Below are 17,497 nucleotides of genomic sequence, written 5' to 3'. Positions count from 1 at the left end.
TCTTTAAGTGTGACCAACGTCGTGGAATATGCCTGCTGTGTGTACCTTCTCGCCTCCGCCCCTCGGAACGCCTCCCACCACGGGGCAGGTACTCCCCCGACCCCCCCCCCCCCCCTCGCTTTGCCGTACTCTCGTGTAAGCAAGGCCGCGCCGCCGCCGGCAGGATCGTGGACGCAGGTCGGCTGGCGGCGCCGTATCAGAAGATGCTGACGGTGGCGGGCGAGCTGCTGCGCCGGCAGCCGGCGCCCGGCCGCGACAGCGTCGTCGCCCTGCTCGGGCACGACGTCAGCGCCCTCAACAGCGTGCCCACGGCCGTGTACTGCTTCCTGCGCGGCCTCCGCCGCTGCCCGGCATCGAGGTCAGAGTCTGAGAGGCTGGGGTGGATACGGACCGGATGGTGCCCGAGACGGGCGAGCTGGTTATGGGAGGTCTGTGGGACCAGCAGATGATAATGGTGGTTGCACCACGGCATGCGAGCATCAACTGTACAGGCGGCGGCGTCAATTAGCGCATACTTAGAGTGCGCTCCAGACGGTCGCCGGCGCCTGATCTCGCCAGAGCGACCGGCAGGGGGCGCCGCTGTAACGATGCCGGTCGAGAGCGTCGTTCAGAAGACGCTTTGAGACCGATTTAGAACGGGAACACTTCATCTAAAAAGGCCACTGGGCGTCGAGTAGGCCTTATCGTTCGCTCATCGTTTCTGCCGGGGGTCATCACGCTCGTAATGGTGGCCTCTGGCCGAAATGTCGAATGCTTACGTTATAAAGCTTTCGTCATTAGCTCTTTTACCAGCTACTCCCAGTAAAATGCTGATACATCAAATATCGTGCGATACTAACATTGACGAAAGGTGTAAGCTTATGGTTGTTGTAATGTCCTTATGGGTGAGGCCTCCGCGTAAGCTGTGATTGGATGGAGCTTTAGGTGACGTCACATGGTAGGCCGATCTGAACGGACGCTGTTGCGGGGCAGGGAGGGGAGGGGTCTACAGATGGCGCCAAGCCTTTCCATTGATTTCCCCCGTGAGATGTGGTTCTGGCCGACCCTGCCGCCGTCCAGGTTTATCACTCCGTGTGTCTTGCGTTGGCTTTTCATGACACCCTCCGGGTAATACTTCACCGGTCATGTCCGCCTAATGTCGCCGCGTGGCCTGGCAAACAACCGCCTGCCTGGGGACGTCAGTCGGCCAGGACACCCGATGTCTGTCGACTGCACCCCGTGCGGAGGACACCCGGTGTCTGACTGCACCCCTTGCGGAAGACACCCGATGTCTGTCGACTGCGCCCGGTGTCTGTCGACTGCACCCCGTGCGGAGGACATCCGGTGTCTGTCGACTGCACCCCGTACGGAGGACACCCGGTTTCTGTCGACTGCACCCCGTACGGAGGACACCCGGTTTCTGTCGACTGCACCCCGTGCGGGGGGCACCCGGAGCCTCGTGACCAACCTTCTACATGCGGTAGCTCATTCATTTTTTCCATCACCTGTATGAAAAACCAAAGCGTCTGTTTACGTATTGATGAGCACCTAACTTTTAGGTATATTTTTATACGTTTCTGGAAAACTTGATCTGTAACACGCCAATGTTGCCCCGAGCTTGCGTTTCAGGCTGATCTTGCAACCCTCGCTAGCATGCCTTCCCTTCCTAGATTTGTTTAGACCTACTTCTGATTAATTGTTTGCCTTCCTAAAAAAACAGCTGGTCGTAAGGGTTCAAGTTTTCGGATGTTCGGCCTGCGTTCAAGAACTGGTTGCACGAAAGTGAAGCCCGGCAGCTAACAGCCCATGGTTCCACGGAGCGTATGCGTACCGGCGCGGCTGCTGCGAATCGGGCCAGATTTACGGCACTGCCTTCCGACGGCCGGGGGTCTCTGCTATGGCGCGAGTGCGCCCGCCGGGGAGGGGGGGGGGGGGGGGGGGGCGCCGCGAGCCCAGGAGTGCGCTCGGCTGCTTAGCATAAAGCCGCCGCCCACTTACCATACGGAGGGCAATTAGATAAGCGACGGACGGCGTCAGCCCCAGCGCGGCGGTCGTCGTTCTCAAGGCGCGGTGGATGTCGTTCTTAGGGCACGGTGGATGTCGTTCTCAAGGCGCGGTGGATGTCGTTCGTAGGGCACGGTGGATGTCGTTCTCAAGGCGCGGTGGATGTTGTTCGTAGGGCAACGGTGGATGTCGTTCTTAGGGCACGGTGGATGTCGTTCTCAGGGTACGGTGGATGTCGTCCTTAGGGCACGGTGGATGTCGTTCTCAAGGCGCGGTGGATGTCGTTCGTAGGGCACGGTGGATGTCGTTCTCAAGGCGCGGTGGATGTTGTTCGTAGGGCACGGTGGATGTCGTTCTCAGGACAGGGCGAATGTCGTTCTTAAGGCGTAGTGGATTTGGTTCTTACGGCACAGTGGATGCCGTTCTCAGGGTACGGTGGATGTCGTTCTTAGGGCAAGGTGGATGTCGTTCTCAGGACATCATGGATGTCGTTGTTAGGACACGATGGATGTCGTTCTCAGGGCACGATGGATGCCGTTCTCAGGACACGGCGGATGTCGTTCTTAAGGCGCAGTGGATGTGATTCTTACGGCACAGTGGATGTCGTTCTCAGGGTACGCTGGATGACGTTCTAAGGGCACGATGGATGTCGTTGTTAGGGCACGGTGGATGTCGCTCTCAGGGCACAGTGGAGCTCGTTCTCAGTGCTTGGTGGATGTTCTCAAGGCGCAGTGAATGTCGTGTCCCGCAGTAGTATGCCCGGCCGTCGCGCGCGCAGTGTGGCCTTGAGACACGGTCGTGCCAGCCTCCGAGTCGTACACAGTGGAACTTTTTGGGATCTGTGGGATAGTGCCCAAATATCTTTGCGGCACGGGATGGGGTGGGGGGGGGGGGGGGCATGTTTCACTTTTGAAGGTAGGGCTTGAATAGAGATGGCCAGGTAGTAGCCGATTTGTGCTGCTGTATGACAGGCGAAACACCTTTTGAATATGTGAGTTTGCGAACTACCGGTCCAGAGTGCTACAAGCAGCGATGCTGTTGGACAGGATGTCTCACGCAATCATTGTGCTCCTGGTCCCTTACTGCGCCATACACGCCAAGACACGGCCGCCTGAGGTACCCATACACGCCAAGACACGGCCGCCTGAGGTACCCATACACGCCAAGACACGGCCGCCTGAGGTACCCATACACGTCAAGACACGGCCGCCTGAGGGTACCCATACACGTCAAGACACGGCCGCCTGAGGTACCCATACACGTCAAGACACGGCCGCCTGAGGTACCCATACACGCCAAGACACGGCCGCCTGAGGTACCCATACACGCCAAGACACGGCCGCCTGAGGTACCTGAAAGCTAACGCGCCGTGTTTGAGAGAGTTGAATGAAACTTGCCCTAAAATATTTAGAAAATTGCATCGAACTGTAGTTCTGAGACATTTCAGAACAACAGAACATTGAAGAGACAGCAAGAGCAGAGGTTTTGAAGCAATGGAAGCTCCTTAGGTGTGGTTTGGAGTGGGGCACTTGTAACACCACACCGCTTGAGTTCCGCCCAGCTACCGCTTCTCTTCAGCTCACCCAGGCTGTTGTAACGCAGTTGTTACGGCACGCGTGTCCGGATGCCAAGATAATAGCATTCACGCTCGAGCAGAGATTTGACGCCTTTGGTTGGTTGTTATGGGTGAAAAACTAGTTCAAGGATTGCATTCAGAGTAATTTTTCACTTCAGTCTTTTATATTCGGGACATTGACACTGTGCGCAAGTGCCCGCTCGGTATGAATTCAATGAGCATGCTTCGAAACCTGAACGTTGTGATCGTGCAGACTGCGCACACGTGCAGGCGTTCCCCGAGAGCTGATCCGACACTGACGGACAGCCGTATCAGTGCGGCCGGAATAGCAAACCGAAAAGAAGGCCGCGGTGCGGCTGTACGTCCGGCCATGCAGCCGTTTTCGACGACGGGACGGTGGTCTTACTGCGGCGATCAAGAGCAGACGCGGCTCGGCCGGCGCCGGGACCTCGGACGGAACCACGGGAAGGAGGGCGTGACGTCATCAGTGTCTGACGTCGCCAGGGTCTGACGCCAGCGGGGTTCTCCAGGGCTGCGGGACGGACCGCTTGTCTGCCGCCCCACTCCGTCACCCGTGTACCCAGCGCCGCGAGGCCTGGCACGCGGCGTGTTCATCGCCCTGTCCCGATGACGCGACGCCTGTGTGAACGGCGACAGCGCTGGCCGGCGCAGTCATCCGGAGGTTCCGAGAGCTCGTGCTGTCCGCTCTTGACGGCGTGACTGGCCTCGTCACGATGTCTTGCCGAACGCTGTTGAGCTTTTGTACACCGTTTTCGGCGATTTTACCGACGGTGTAATCGTCTCAGTGTGCGTGGCCCGATCATCCAAGCTGGCTCGATTGTCTCGTGCATGGTTGGATCATCCCAACCTGCTCTACTGTCGTGGTGCGCGTGGTTGGGTACCCAAGCTGGTTCGATTGTCTCGGTGTGCAGGGTGGGATCACCCCAGCTGGTTCGATTGTCTCGGCGTGCGGGGTTGGATCACCCCAGCTGGTTCGATTGTCTCGGCGTGCGTGGTTGGATCACCCCAGCTTTTTCCATTGTCTCGGCGCGCGTGGTTGGATCTTCGCACTGCATTCTGGGATCGCCCCATTGTGCACGGAAATGGTTTGGCCTGGCCCGGGGCCGAGGTCTTCTCGCTGGTGTTGCCCGTTACTCTGTCGGCCATCAGGCTGTGTTTCCGGTACATCCGGGGTCGTAGAGAGGGCAGGGGAGAGCGAGGAGAACGTGCCGTGCCGGCGCCGAGCCATTCGGCGGACGCCCACGAGCGAAGGGCCGGGGCGGAGGTTAGCAACTTGGACGGCCAGCAACATGCCTGTGAACTGCGGCGTGGTGAATGTTTGCTGACGCTGCATTCAATTTTAGCTCAGGAACGGCACACTCCATGATAGGACACACGCCGGATCAGACAGCAATACATGGACGCTCCAATCAAACTGCTCATTTCACTCCGAGGGCAAGGGCACTGTCAACGATGATCGCGATCGGCAAGCCACCAGATCAGGGTCAAACTTGTCTGGTGTTCATTGGTGTGGGTGCGTCTCACGTTGACTTACTGTCAATCGTGATTATCTATAATAATTTGTCTCCGCATTCATCGTTTACCTATTCATAATTGCTACTTACTAATAATTTTTAACCCGAACAGAGCGAATTTTTCCGGGTTTAGTATGGGTGCAAGTACGTCAGAGAAACTGTGGGCTTCCAAAACGTGTTCCTCCCCTCTCAGAACTGTTTTCCGACTCAGAACATCAGGAACGCTGTTTTTAAACATCAGTTTTGACGTGGTGCCACTTGGTTATGAATTTAACCTCATGTAATAGAGATTACTTTACCGTGTGCTACCGTGTGCCACTTTTGCACCGCACGTATGCTTGGCAAGCATTAAATAACAAGCAAGACAAGGGGCTGCTTGGAATAGTGCATTGCTGGCTCTCTTCACCATACAATGCCTATCTTCACTGCTGCCATCGGCTCTCCGTGCTTCGACCTGTCCGGGGTACGAGTGCCAGCGGATAAGGGCTCCTGGCCAACCACTGACTAGAATGTAAACCTTTTCGATAGTCGTGGACTGGGGGTGTTGCAAAATTTAATGGAGGGCATCGGGCGATAAGAGGCCGTTCTCAGCGCATAGTGATTACATCACCGACATGTGCCGACCGCTGGCAGCGCGGCATCCATTGCGCAGGCACGGCCCTTCCGACGGAGGCCATTTGGTGTTGCGTTTAGTGGAAAATGTTACGATCCGTCGATGGTAAGGGAGCCTTGTCGAAGCTAGAGTTGATACCCGACGGACTCTGAAGTGGGGACGCTGGTGATGTCCTGGACGTTGGTGTTCTCATTGGTATCTGGGCTCTGTTTGAAGCCGCCACCGATGATGATGCATCACCGATTCCTCGCCACGGAAGGGATGCACACATATTGCGTGGCAAAATGCCGCAGTTTAAGTCATTTGCAGTCTGCAGACAGCTTTCCCGAATTGCAGTGCACTGCCTCAGCAGACATGCCTGGTTCCGACTGGGAACACTTCTAGGATCCCATTGTATCTCTTCAAAGACCTTTCGTATTTTCTGAGGCAAGTGCTTGAAATGGTTCTTCTCCCATACTGACTGCGCTTTTTTTGTTCTGGTGTGGACACATCGTGTTTTCTTTGTTTAGCTTCGGTTCTGGAACAAAGCATTCTCTGGCATTCAACAAGGCAGCAAAAGCCGACTTTCCCAACACCGGCGGTCTGCGGGGGTCGATTCGACCCGAACCGCGTGCGGCAGATCTGATTCTCCTCATCTAAAGATCCGATCAGATCAGATCTCTCCTGTGCCCCCCCCCCCCCCCCCCCTGCCGTCTCAGGAGAGAAGCCTGGTCTGACCTCCCGCAGTCACGGCCGGCCGCCAACGGAACGCAGCGAGATCCGGATCGACACTGTCCGTCACCCGGTCTGCAGTGTCCCGCTGGTGTGGGTCCCCCCCCCCCCGCCCCCCGCCCCCCTCGACCCCCGACCTCGGCCGCCCGCGGGGTCGGCCGCGCGCCGCCGACGGCTGGCTAATGAGCGGCCCTCTCGTCGGCAGGCGGAGAGTCCATTCGTGCGCACGATCCAGTACGCCATCTCGCTAGGCGGAGACACGGACACCATCGGCTCCATGGCGGGTGCCATCGCCGGTGAGTGTGCCGTCCGAGGCGGGGTGGCAGCCGCGCCGCGCCGGGCCCTCTACAGCCTTTTGAGTCCCGTGCCGTGCGTCTCGTCTCAGGTGCGCTGTGTTGTGTGATCAGTTTCAGCTGTCGCCTTGTCGGTTCGCGCTTCGTTTCAACTTTTTCTGTGGGCCGTGGGCTCCGTTTCAGCTTCTGTGGACCGTGGGCTTTGTTTCAGCTGTGCCCTGTGGGCCGTGAGCTCTGTTTCAGCTGTGCTCTGTGGACCGTGGGTTCCGTTTTAACGTTACTCTGTGGGTCATGGGCTCTATCTCAGCTGTGTTCTATGGGCCATGGACTCCGTTTCAGCTTTGTTCTATTAGCCGTGGGCTCCGTTTCAACGGTGTTCTATGGGCCGTGGACTCCGTTTCAGTTGTGTTCTATTAGCCGTGGGCTCCGTTTCAGCTGCGCTCTGTGAGCCGTGGGCTCCGTTTCAGCTGTGTTCTGTGGACCGTGGGCTCCGTTTCAGCTGTGCTCTGTGGGCCGTGTGCTCCGTTTCAGCTGTGCTCTGTGGGCTGTGGGCTTCGTTTCAGCTGTGTTCTGTGGGCCGTGGGCTCCGTTTCAGCTGTGTTCTATGAGCTGTGGGCTCCGTTTCAGCTGTGCTCTGTGGGCAGTGAGCTCCGTTTCAGCTCGAGCTCCTGCGTGCGCGCCTGCGCCACTGCTGGCCTCTTGGCCGCCCGTTGTTGGGTGACGCAGCACCGCTGGCACGCTGAGATAGGTCGGCTGTCCCCTGCGTACGGTGGGCAGTCTCACTTGCTGACGGGTGCCGGCCACCGAGTTGACGGTCACCTCTCGTTAAAGGTCCGGCTGTGCGCAGGCTTCCACAGCTTCCCGTCCGGGTCGGCTCATGTACATTGCACGCACGCTCTACGTACGTGTGGGAGGGGCGGCTCAAGCTTGGACACAGCGCTGCAGTGCCCCCCCCCCCCCCCCCCATCCCCGCCCTGACGGTCCCGCCTCTCACAGAATGTATGTGAAACCAAAACCATCTTGAGCAGCGAGTGCAAGGTGGTGTACAAATGCTTTTCCGTGCAGCGTCGTAAGGTTACGCTGTTTCGAAATTTGAGGTAGCGCTTTCCGTTAACTGATTTCTGCTGCTTTGGAATTTGATGAGAGTCGCTCATATATGTGGCAGTTTTTTAAACACTCGTGACAGAAAATTACGAAACACGCGAGAGCACACAACCATGCGTGTTTTGTGGGCATGCGTACAAGGCTTGGGCGTGCAATACTTGGAAGGCTGCGGCCAACTTTCCTGATGTATACAGCACTTATACTGGTGTGTACTGCACTTATACTGATGTATACTGCACTTTTACTGATGCATACTGCACTTTTACTGATGTATACTGCACTTTTCCTGGGGTTTTCTCGTTACGGTGTAAGTCGTGGAAAGTTTTTACCCTCGAATGGCCCATGGGGGAGTGGTAGTGCTGCTTTTTATGACATTATTTTAATCACAAACGTTGCGATCGAAGGTGAAACGCCAAAGCAGCAATGATTTAGCTGACCGAGAGATTTCGGGCTCGGAAACCGGTTCGCGCTGATCAGATTATTCCGCCCATTCCAGGAATTCCGCCCATGCCCGTTCCTATCCTCGCCCTCGGCCCCTCGCCCTCGCCCTCGCCCTCGCCCTCGCCCGCCCCGCCCCTCCGCCCCGGCCCCCGCCCGCCCTCCCTGCCCTCTCCCCCCCCCCGCCCCGTCCCTGCCCTCTCCCCCGCCTCCGCCCGGCCCCGCCCCACCCCGCCGTCCTCTGTGGGGAGGCGGCCAGCCGTGACCGCCTCTGACTGCGGTGCCTGACCTGCCTGGCATCTGCGAGCAGCAGGCCGCGGCGTCTGAGGAGGTAACCGGCGGCGGGCGGCCAACCGGCCAACCTCTCCGGTCAGGCCGTCCCGCCATGGCCCAGTGACGCCTGTGTGGACGGTCACCGGCGCGTCGGTCGGGCCGGCATGAGTGTGCCCCCCCCCCCCCCTCCCCACCCGAGTCCGACTCCAGTCCCAGCGAGGGGGCCCTGCACCGGCCCGGGGGACATGGCGCAGCTCAGCTGAGATGGAGATCGCGGATCGGCTCGCAGGGCGGCCGGCGCCGTCCGCGTGGCTCCCGCTCGTCACGCCTGCCGACATCGCTGGCGGTTGGACGTCGAGCGCGGCGCACGCGGACGTTCGGCGTCAGGCCGGGGCGTGTGAGCCGAGCGAGCACGTTCGGTGTGAGCACGCCAACTCGGTGGAGGCGCACCGTGTCGGGTGTGGCCGCCCGCTCCTGTCTGTTCGTGGGCGGCAGATGGCGCCGGGCGCAATGGTACTACGGCGTCCTGTCATCGCAAAGGCTCAGCGACAGCGCGCGGGGATTTCAACGTCCGCTCGATCGTGTCGAAGGCCGCACCGGGCTGGTTTAGGGCGGGGGGGGGGGGGTGAGGTGAGGGGGCGTCGTGAGGGTTCCTTGGAGGTTACCTTGCGCAGCCTTGGTTAGCTTGGAGGCCTGAATTAATGCGTGGGAAAGGCGGGTCTGTGCGTTTCGGGACACTGGGGCGCAGCGTGTACCACCGGACAACTGTGTTGCACCATGTGCTGGGCCCAAATCGAGAGAGCGAGAGAACGAGAGCTAGAGCGGGAGCGAGACGCTGATTGCTGTATGAACTTTTTGGGAAGCGCATCTGCTTATATCACAAACACATTTCATTTTGAGCCCGGGGCCGGATAATGCTTTATGAATGTGTTATGCAGTTTTGGTGAAAAACATGACGGTGGGAACGGAACTACTTTACTTTGTACTGAATCTATTGCGCATGCCGCAATGGTAAATAACGGGTGGCTTTTTCAACTTAAGTTTGAACACTTTACTTGCAAGGTTACCTTGCTGGAATCGATTGCGTTCATTTTTGTGTCGCGCGCACCGCTGCACCACGAAATGGCGCGTTTAAAATATGGGAAGATATTGGCAATGTGTTTGCATACCGCAGGGAATTGATGGCCTTGAGACCACACAATGGTTAACGGCATGGAACAAAGATCCGAATGATTTCATAAAAAAAACAGGTCCTTTCTTCCACCTGGTATCCAACGGGTCGAATAGTATCCTTGAGTCGGACTAGGGTGCTGGGTGCCCAATAGTAGAAAGTTTATCTTGCCAAACCTTTGTGTTCGTGTGAGTGGGAGGGGCGGGGGGAGGGAGGAGGCGTATCCGTGTCAAAATGACTAAAACTTTGCCATTTATATGCAATGTTCAACTCCTTCGTTCATTTAGCCCACTTCACCTCTAAAGTTCGTGGGACTCACAGCAAAGTGGGGGGATGGGGTTGGCCGCTCCACCGGAATACGAAGCCCCCGCTCCTCCGAGAAGTGTGGCCCCAGGAGGAGTTAGGCGCGCTGGGCTCTGGCGGCGCTCTTTCGAATGCTAACCGGCTTATGTAACTAAATGGAACGTGGCCGTCTCCGGCTCTCACCCGGTCGGCGGCACCAGAGCTCGTGAAGCATGCACACTGCGCTGCCGGCCGTCACGACCCGCGCCCTGACGCCCCGCCGACGGGGCCGTGCGCTGCCGGCCGTCACGACTCACGCCCTGACGCCCCGCCGACGGGGCCGTGCGCTGCCAGCCGCCACGACCCGCACCCTGACGCCCCACCGACGGGGCCGTGCGCTGCCGGCCGTCACGACCCGCGCCCTGACGCCCCGCCGACTGGGCCGTGCGCTGCCGGCCGTCACGACCCGCGCCCTGACGCCCCGCCGACTGGGCCGTGCGCTGCCGGCCGTCACGACTCGCGCCCTGACGCCCCGCCGACTGGGCCGTGCGCTGCCGGCCGTCACGACCCACGCCCTGACGTTCCCGGCGGCCCCAGCTGGTCGATCGCTTTGCCAGTCGATCTCATTTTAATGCCGCATGTTTTCCGTGATTCAGCGGCAGAAACGTCCGACGTTGTGTGCAGGCACATCTAGCATGATCACCCTCACCTCCGGTCACCCTGTGTAGCACGATCTTTTTTTCCGACGAGAAAATTCTAGCACTTCTATACTAGAAGCACTACTGGAGAAAATTCTAACACTTTTCATCTAGCACGTTTCTTTTTTCGACGAAGTGTCGCTTGGGAACTGTTTTATTTGCGCAGCGAGACATATGCGTAATTTTTTCCAAATGCAATTATGATCTGCGCTTGGGTAATCACGTGGTAATATTATCCCAAATTTCACGGACAGGTGGCTGATGACTTTCTGATAGAAATGAAAGTGTGTTTTTCAGTAGGTTCTAAAGGAGAGAGGATTGGGCGGTTGATCTTAAATATCCGCCCATAGTGAAGAACTTTTGCAGCGTCTTGCAAGGACCTGCAAACATTGCAGTAGCAGTTTGTGTTTTGACTTTGCCAAGCTGGAATTGAAATGTTTGCAATTTCCCGGTCGTAAAAGGCCTGTAATTCGGACTGATTACACCGGCCGTCTATCCTGTAATTGAGTTGCTATCCAATTCGCCACATGCACTTGGATAGTTGTTAGCCTGTGCTCGCTATTCCGAAGTAAATAGAACCAGCTTAGATCACGCCCAACCCATTTTTGCGACGACGGTGCTCGGCATCGTTATTCTGTCTGACCTATGCTTCTGTGTTGCTCTGTCAGGTTTTATTAGATAGCTTATAGCGTATACTTAGGCCTAGCTGCTACTGCATAACTTATGCACCGGAGAAGCCAAGTCGTCATTTATTTACGGCGCGTGTAGAACATGGTTTCGCCTGTTGACATTGTCAATATGTTTTTCTTCCAAGCTGATATCCGGCTGCTGTCAAAGGACTCGACGAGCAATCCCAGCGTGGTCTGAAACACACGAGCCGGCTCACTGCTGTCCGACTGACCGTCCTACTCAGGGGGAATATGCTTCCCCAGCTGACATTCGGTGCCAACTGCGACCATTGAAAGCTTGTCTGCTGATCGTGCCGGTGTTATCTGATTCTTTGAAAGCTCGCCACCGCACGAGACCGGCGGCGGCCGGTCTCCGGCACGAGCCGCACGCTGCCGGACGGAGCTGGTCGGCGGCCGGTCTCCGGTCTCCGGTCGGATCGTCGGGCTCCCACAGGCGCGTCAGATGAGCGCCGCTGCCGGGCGGCGGCCGGTCTCCGGTCTCCGGTCTCCGGCCGGATCGCCGGGGTTCCCACAGGCGCGTCAGATGAGCGCCGCTGCCGGACGGGGCCGGGCGGCGGCCGGTCTCCGGTCTCCGGTCTCCGGTCGGATCGCCGGGGCTCCCAGAGGCGCGTCAGACGAGCGCCGCTGCCGGTCGGGGCCGGGCGGCGGCTGGTCTCGGGTCGGATCGGCGTGGCTGTCAGAGCTGCGCCGGCCCGGGTCGGTCCTGATCCGGCGCTGATGGAAGGCCAGCCCCCGCCACCAGACGGCACGGGCGCCGCCAGAGCCGGCTGCGACGGATGAGCAACACAGACGGACCGGCTCGATGCCACTGGCTTTGTATGTAAATGCTGGAATGGAGCAGTACAATCCCCACCGGCTGCGGTTCCGGTTCGAAAGCGACGACTGATGGAAGCTGGCCGGGCGACATCGCGATACTTTTTGTCGCTCGCTCTTACATGCCTTTCAAACAATTTTCTTCTCCAACTTGTATTTCTTTCGATATTAGCTTGGTCTTTAGACACTCCTGCCTTTCTCAAGCACTAAGTCACCAAGTCGGACACAACACGGTACCGTTTATCGACGGCGACAGACATCGTTAACGTTTCCCGCATTTGAACGCTTTGGGTCAATTGCTGCCATAGCAATTACGTGAGATGGCTCCTCTGACATTAATAGACGGGCAGCGCAGTCGGTAACCGTGATGAATAGAACAGTAATCAGTGCTCGTCGCGACGGTGAGAGCGGCGCTGAATAATCCACCAGCCGTGAGTGAGCTGTCGCGGAGATCATGAATATATGATTGCTGGGTGGCCGGCCTGCAAACGGGGAACTCAACGATAAAACTGCAAACAACGCGGTCGTAACATGTTAAGCACCGGACTTATGCTGGAGCCGTGAGCAGCACTGCTCGCCTCCGAGTTCACGAACGTAACCGAAGTAGGGGTCACGCCTGCGAACGCGGAGCCGACTCGTCGGCTTCACTTGCGAACAGCCGCTGAAGGCTGCTCCGTCCATCCACAGTGGGCGCAGCAGTTGGATGAGGCGGTCGTTTTCTCCCCCCCTCCCCCTCCGCCCCCCCCCCCATGCTGTTCAGTATTTACGAGACTCCTGTTGCTCGCCCGTTGTGGGTTTTTAGTCCCGTGCAGCGCGAACACGGTGATAGTTTATCGCGTCTGTGTTGGGAGCTCGGCCTGGACATTATCCGTGTGTTGTCATTTGTCCACTTCACCGTCCAGTTGTCTGTCAGACAGCTGGAGGGTGTCATCCGAGCACTCTCCGTGTGCTGCCATCTGTCCACTCACAGTTGTCTGTCAGACAGCTGGAGGGTGTCATCCGAGCAGTCTTCGTGTGCTGCCATCTGTCCATTCACAGTTGGCTGTCAGACAGCGGAATTGTTAAATTTGAGGAATATGGCAAAAACTGTCCGCAGTGAATGCGCGGTATTGATAGTGATTCTCTTTCAACGTTCTCACGACGTGTCACTAGCCAGACATGTGACATTCTAGTGTCATATACTTTCCAGGATATACATGACACATTCTCTTGTCAGTTCTAGTGTACATGACTCCAGAAAGTACTCCTGGCCAATACGTTTTCCAAATCATACTTAAGTCTGTTCATTTCGTTAGATTTAAGAGCAAAACGCTGGTCAGAGCTGTTAACAGTACTGTTTTGCTTCAAGTTTGGCGGTGACTGAGCCTGTTGGCGGCCGGCCAATCAGTTTAAACAGCCCGTCGAATTCGCCGTAGGCGTGGCGCCGAGGCTCTGGCGCTGCTTACGGCAGAATTAAGTTATTTTATCGCGAGGCCAAAGTCGCCAAGTTTTCCGCGGATTAGATTGCGTTGGATAACATATCGCCATTGAGACGGGCTTTTTAAAGCTCGCATGCCACTGATCACAAGGCCAAATTTGTCGCAAAGTGTTCTGAACAAATAGTTGCGCTGCAATTGGATTAACCCAATGCAAATTTCGCCAAAGGAACTATTTCGAGGCTGAAGATGTAGGAGTTCGATGCAAAAATGCTCTCAACATAGCCATTTCAGTTGAAAAATCCAAGTTGTTTGATAAGACTGGGATCAAGATTACCACATTTGTGGTCTGTGTGCCACACGCCTGATCTAGTTGCCTCTCACGTTTAAAGTTAATTTTTGGCTGTGTCACATGGGGCAATCGGTCTTCAGCTCTGCACCGGAGCTGAGCACCAACCCCCATAGGGTGTACATATGCCCTGTCTGGCCACGTGTGCCTCCCGGTTAGCCACGCTGGCCCCCCGTAGCCAGCCTCGTGCGTTTCGTGTTGAACCGGCCGCTCCCCGGGGTCACCGGGGTCCCCGGGGTCCCCACTGCCGGGCCGCCCCTGCGAGCGCCGAAGACCGGCCGCTCCCCGGGGTCACCACTGCCCAGCCGCCCCTGCGAGCACCAAAGACCGGCCGCTCCCCGGGGTCCCCACTGCCGGGCCGCCCCTGCGAGCACTCAAGACCGGCCACTCCCCGGGGTCACCACTGCCCAGCCGCCCCTGCGAGCACCAAAGACCGGCCGCTTCCCGGGGGTCACCACTGCCCAGCCGCCCCTGCGGCCTCCGGACACCGGCCGCTCCCCGGGGGTCCCCGCTGCCGGGCCGCCCCTGCGAGCGCCGAAGACCGGCCGCTCCCCGGGGTCACCACTGCCCAGCCGCCTCTGCGAGCACCGAAGACCGGCCGTTCCCCGGGGGTCACTACCGCCCAGCCGCCCCTGCGGCCTCCGGACACCGGCCGCTCCCCGGGGGTCCCCGCTGCCGGGCCGCCCCTGCGAGCGCCGAAGACCGGCAGCTCCCCGGAGTCACCTCTGCGTGATTATATATACAATATATAATATGCTGCGATATTATATATATATATATATATATATATATATATATATATATATATAAATTAACTATACATGTGACCTCCAGACACCAGCCGCTTCACGGGGGTCACCACTGCCCGGCCGCCCCGTGACCTACAGACACCAGCTGCTTTCCGGTGTCACTACTGCCGGGCCGCCCCCGCGCCCTCCGAAAACTGGCCGTGTATGGCCGCCGCTGAGCCGCACTGACGCCGCTTTCAGCCTCAGGACGGTGCCGGTCAGTACCGACAGCCCCAGGACGATGCCGGTCAGTACCGACAGCCCCAGGACGATGCCGGTCAGTACCGACGGCCCCAGGGCGGTGCCGGTCAGGTGCCGGTCAGTACCGACAGCCCCAGGACGATGCCGGTCAGTACCGACGGCCCCAGGGCGGTGCCGGTCAGGTGCCGGTCAGTGCCGACAGCCCCAGGACGGTGCCGGTCAGTACCGACAGCCCCAGGACAGTGCGGGTCAGTACCGACAGCCCCAGGGCGGTGCCGGTCGGTACCGACAGCCTCAGGGCAGTGCCGGTCAGTACCGGCAGACTGCTCCCGGCCTGCGGACCGGGCTACAGTGCCGCGGCTGGGCCCGACCGTCGCTGGGGACTGACTGGGGGCCGGTAACGGGTGACGATGCCGAGTGCGGGCCGAGGTCGTCAGCCGGGTGGGAGATGGACTGATGAGTATAACTGACAGTCGGCGGGAGTTTGGCGAGCACCGACGCAGTAGGCTGTCGGATCCAAGCCGAATCGAATGCTGTCGAAAGTTCTCTAATTACGAAACGAGATCGTGTACGAGAGACTGGTGAGTGATTGATTCGTAATGACACGGGCGCTGACGACGACGGCGGCCGGTCGTCCGACCTCGCCGCTACCCGCCGAGCTCGACCGCTGTCTCCGGCGGCGGGTCGTGCCGCGGCCGCGGGGGGCGCTCGTCGGCCGCTGTCCTCCGGCGGCGGGTCGGGCCGCGGCCGCGAGGGGCGCTCGTCGGCCGCTGTCTCCGGCGGCGGGTCGTGCCGCGGCCGCGAGGGGCGCCCGTCGGCCGCTGTCTCCGGCGGCGGGTCGGGCCGCGGCCGCGGGGGGCGGTCGTCGGCCGCTGTCTCCGGCGGCGGGTCGGGCCGCGGCCGCGGGAGGCGTCCGTCGGCCGCTGTTTCCTCCGGCGATGACGCGCCCCTGCGCCGGCCGCCGCCCGGGTATTGGCTGCGCCATACGCCATATCGCCGCCAGCGGGCTCCGCCGAACGCCTCGATTATGCGGCCTCTGATCCGTTGCGTGACCGGGAACCGCCGCCGCCGGCGCCGCGGGGTCGCCTCGGCTGGGGAGCCCGGGCCCGCCGCTGGGGAGCGCCCAGTGGCACTGTCTGGCTGGGCGCCCCGTCCTGCGGGCTGTGGGGATCGGCTCAGCTGCGGCCGCACCACGGCGTGTCCCACTCCGATGGGTATCCGTCGTGCTGACCCTGCCTTCTCCGTTCCAGTTGAGGCGGTTGACCTGTGGGTGCTGGTGCCCCTGCCCCGTTTCTTTTTCGTACATGGACGTGCTACGGTGTGGAGGAAATGTCGATGTCTCGTTTGTTCCGCAGGAGTGTACCTCAGCTTTTAGGCGATGCTGTAGATGTAGTAGATGTAGATGATGGATGTAGAGGTTGTCCTCTGCGTGGCCAGCCTCGGTGTACAGTCGTTGACGCCCCCTCTGCCGACAGGGGCGTACCACGGCATGGAAGCGGTGCCGGCGCCGCTGCTCCAGTACTGCGAGAAGGCGGACGAGGCACTCGCTCAGGCCGATGCGCTGTTTGAGCTGCTGGAGCGCTAGCGGCTCGCCGAGGCGTCCCTCCGGCCTGTGACGTTGTCTGGTCGCGGCCGGAGCCCGCGTCGTGAGGCGCCCCTGAGGTCGCTGGGAGCTCCGCTGCGGCGCGGGGCGCGCGTGAGCAGGAGATGACATCAGGCGCTGACTGGCCACCAGGCTGAAGCCAGGCGCTGGAGTGTTCAGGCCACCCCGGGTGATAATTTGTGTACGCCGCGCGTGTAGGTGGGTGGTTCGAAGGCTCGAACTTATGCACCTGTGCCAGTGGCAGGGTCACTTCGCGGATGCTGCTCGTGTTGTGTTCTGATCTGTTTGTGCGGGCATTCGTAAGGTTCGGAATTGTCCGATGTTGCCGTTGGTTATCTTACGAGCTTGCCATTGTCCTGACGCGATGCCAGTTTAATATTCCTTTTCGGCGGGTCGCTAAGCTTTTTGCGGTAAGCTCTTTGCAGTCGACTCACCATGATCAGACATCCTTTTCCTGTACCGATGGCCTTCAAGCACATATGGCTTCCCAAGTCAAATATCTTTTACAGCGGGATGTTTCAAGGTGACAATAAATGAACGATGCATGGTGAACAATGTCCCGCTGCCTCAATGTCTCGCTGTCCTATCTGCCTCCACGATTCCATGGCAAGAATTTGCATGATTAAACAGTTAATCAGGGTCATTGCTTCTCTCCATCATTAGCATGCATGCCCCAGTGTCGCAAGGGTCGCTCGCAGACACAAGTACACGATGTGGCTTAATACGAGCATGCATTAGGACGCGATTAAGAGAATGCCACGGTTCGTGTATGACTGTCACGAACGCGGTCTTTAGAAAAGCTAACACGCCAACAACGCCAGTGAGGCCGCTAACAAGCGTGCACACACCGAAATGGTGCGTCACAAGTCACCGGGCCGTCACACTTGGGTTCTTCGGGGTCGATCCACGCACGTCACCAGACCAGGATCAGCCGAGGGGCCGACACGCCCAGCACACTGCTA

The 17,497-nt window shown here is 58.9% G+C and overlaps 1 long non-coding RNA gene across 1 annotated transcript; it reads left to right on the top strand.

Annotated features, from left to right (window-relative positions):
- The first annotated feature begins 339 nt into the window (after positions 1 to 339).
- LOC119109591 (uncharacterized) lies at positions 340 to 17,227 on the top strand. The gene is made up of 3 exons (XR_005095435.1): positions 340 to 358; positions 6,624 to 6,714; positions 16,408 to 17,227. It is a non-coding gene; the product is annotated as an uncharacterized LOC119109591 (long non-coding RNA).
- Positions 17,228 to 17,497: the final 270 nt, after the last annotated feature.

This window comes from Pollicipes pollicipes, unplaced genomic scaffold (genome assembly GCF_011947565.3).
Source record: "Pollicipes pollicipes isolate AB1234 unplaced genomic scaffold, Ppol_2.1 Scaffold_7231;HRSCAF=8579_pilon_pilon_pilon, whole genome shotgun sequence".
NCBI lineage: Eukaryota > Metazoa > Arthropoda > Thecostraca > Pollicipedomorpha > Pollicipedidae > Pollicipes > Pollicipes pollicipes.
The sequence above is the reverse complement of the archived record's forward strand: the minus strand, read 5'-3'. Positions and strand labels throughout refer to the sequence as shown.